Genomic DNA, 3,390 nt, shown 5'->3' with positions numbered 1-3,390 from the left:
AACAGGGGTGCAGAGGGCAAAGCGGAGAGATTCCCGCAGAGGATCGGTGCCGACCAGCACTCAACAGCCCGAGAGGCTTGCCTGCTCACCCGCCGGGGCGGGCGGGGGCTGGGAGCTGAGGCTCGGGCTTCGGGTCAGATCTCAGGGAAAGGTCTGGCAGCGCGAACACAGCCTGAAGGGGTAAGTGCATCACGGTTAGCCGGGAAGGAGTCCGGGAGAAGTCTGGAGCTGCGGAAGAAGCAAGAGACTTTTTCTTGCCTCTTGGTTTCCTTGTGCGTGAGGAGAGGGGATTAAGAGCACCGCTTAAAGGAGCTCCAGAGATGGTCGCAAGCCACGGCTAACAGCGCGGACCCCAGAGACGGGCATGAGACGCTAAGGCCGCTGCTGCCACCACCAAGAAGCCTGTGTGCGAGCACAGGTCACTCTCCACACCTCCACTCCCAGGAGGCTGTGCAGCCCGCCACTGCCAGGGTCCCGGGATTCAGGGACAACATCCCCGGGAAAACGCATGGCACAACTCAGGCTAGTGCAATGTCATGCCAGCCTCTGCCGCTGCAGGCTCGCTCCGCATCCGTACCCTTCCTCCCCCTGACCTAAGTGAGCCAGAGCCCCGGAATGAGCTGCTCCTTTAACCCCGTCCTCTCTGAGCGAAGAGCAGACACCCTCTGGCGACCTACACGCAGAGGTGGGGCCAAATCCAAAGCTGAAACCCAGGAGCTGTGCAAACAAAGAAGTGAAAGGGAAATCTCTCCCAGCAGCCTCAAAAGCATCAGATTAAAGCTCCACAATCAACTTGATGTACCCTGCATCTGTGAAATGACTGAATAGACAACGAATCATCCCAAAATGAGGAGGTGGACTTTGGGAGCAAGATATATTATTTTTGCCCCTTTTTCTCCTTTTGTGAGTGTGTACGTGTAGGCTTCTGTGTGAGATTTTGTCTATATGGCTTTGCTTTCACCATTTTTCCTAGGGTCTGACAGTCCCGATTTTTTTTTTTTTTTTACTTTTTGAAATATTTCTTCTTAATCATTTTATTTTAATAACTTTATTTTATTTTATCCTACTTTATTTTAACCTCTTTTCTTTCCTTCCTTCCTTCATTTCTTCCTTTCTTTCCTACTTCCTTCCTTCCTTCCTCCCTTCCTTTCTTTCTTTCTATTTTTTCTCCCTTTTATTCTGAGCCATGAAGATTAAAGGCCTTGGTGCTCCAGGCAGGTGTCAGGGTTGTGTATCTGAGGTGGGAGAACCAACTTCAGGACATTGGTCCACAAGAGATCTCCCAGCTCCACGTAATATCAAATGGCGAAAATCTCCCACAGATATCCATCTCAACACCAAGACCAAGCTTCACTCAACAACCAGCAAGCTACAGTGCTGGACACCCTATGCCAACCAACTAGCAAGACAGGAACACAGCCCCATCCATTAGCAAAGAGTCAGCCTAAAATCATAATAAGGCTACAGACACCCCAAAACACACCACCAGACATGGACCTGCCCACCAGAAAGACAAGATCCAGCCTCAACCACCAGAACACAGGCACTAGTCCCTTCAACCAGGAAACATACTCAACCAACTGAACCAACCTTAGCCACTAGAGACAGACACCAAAAACAACGAGAACTTCAAACCTGCAGTCTGCAAAAAGGAGACTTCAAACACAGTAAGATAAGCAAAATGAATTAAAAATACTCTAGATGGGATCAATAGCAGAATAACTGAGGCAGAAGAACGGATAAATGACCGGGAAGATAAAATAGTGGAAATAGCTACTGAAGAGCAGAATAAAGAAAAAAGAATGAAACGAACTGAGGACAGGCTCAGAGACCTCTGGGACAATATTAAACGCACTAACATTCAAATTATACGGGTCCCAGAAAGAGAAGAGAAAAAGAAAAAACTGACAAAATATTTGAAGAGATTATACTTGAAAACATCCCTATTATGGGAAAGGAAATAGTTAAACAAGTCCAGGAAGCACAGAGAGTCCCATACAGGATAAATCCAAGGAGAAACACGCCACAGACTGAAAGTGAGGGGATGGAAAAAGATATTCCATGCAAATGGAAATCAGAAGAAATCTGGAGTAGCAATCTTCATATCAGACAAAATAGACTTTAAAATAAAGCCTATTACAAGAGACAAAGAAGGACACTACATAATGATCAAGGGATCGATCCATGAAGAAGACATAACAACTGTAAATACTTATGCACCCAACATAGGAGCGCCTCAATACATGAGGCAAATACTAACAGCCATAAAAGGGGAAAACCACAGTAACACAATCATAGTAGGGGACTTTAACACCCCACTTTCACTAATGGACAGATCATCCAAAATGAAAATAAATAAGCAAACACAAGTTTTAAATGATATATTAAACAAGATAGACCTAATTGATATTTATAGGACATTTTATCCAAAAACAACAGAATACACATTTTTCTCAAGTGATCATTGAACATTCTCCAGGATAGATCATATCTTGGGTCACAAATCTAGCCTTGGTAAATTTAAGAAAATTGAAATCGTATCAAGTATCTTTTCCGACCACAATGCTATGAGAATAGGTATAAATTGTAGGAAAAGATCTGTAAAAAATACAAACACATGGAGGCTAAACAATACACTACTTAATAACGAAGAGATCACTGAAGAAATCAAACAGGAAATCAATGAGATACCTAGAAACCAATGACAATGGAGGGCTTCCCTGGTGGCGCAGTGGTTGAGAGTCCACCTGCCAATGCAGGTGACACGGGTTCATGCCCCGGTCCGGGAGGATCCCACATGCCATGGAGCGGCTGGGCCCGTGAGCCATGGCCGCTGGGCCTGCCCGTCTGGAGCCTGTGCTCCACGGCAGGAGAGGCCACAACAGTGAGAGGCCCACGTACCGCAAAAAAAAAAAAAAAAAAAGACAATGGAGACACGACGACCCAAAACCTACAGGATACCGCAAAAGCAGTTCTAAGAGGGAAGTTTATAGCAATGCAATCCTACCTTAAGAAACAGGAAACATCTCGAATAAACAACCTAACATTGCACGTAAAGCAATTAGAAAAGAAGTACAAAAAAACCCCAAATTTAGCAGAAGGAAAGAAATCATAAAGATCAAATCAGAAATAAATGAAAAAGAAATGACGGAAACGACAGCAAAGATCAACAAAACTACAAGCTGGTTCTTTGAGAAGATAAACAAAATTGATAAACCATTAGCCAGACTCATCAAGAAAAAAAGGGAGAAGACTCAAATCAAAAGAATTAAAAATGAAAAAGGGGAAGTAACAACTGACACTGCAGAAATACAAAAGATTATGAGAGATTACTACAAGCAACTCTATGCCAATAAAAGGGACAACCTGGAAGAAATGGACAAATTCTTA

The sequence above is a fragment of the Physeter macrocephalus genome, chromosome 8, assembly GCF_002837175.3.
Source record: "Physeter macrocephalus isolate SW-GA chromosome 8, ASM283717v5, whole genome shotgun sequence".
In the NCBI taxonomy this organism is placed as follows: Eukaryota; Metazoa; Chordata; class Mammalia; order Artiodactyla; family Physeteridae; genus Physeter; species Physeter macrocephalus.
This window is presented reverse-complemented; position numbering follows the sequence as displayed.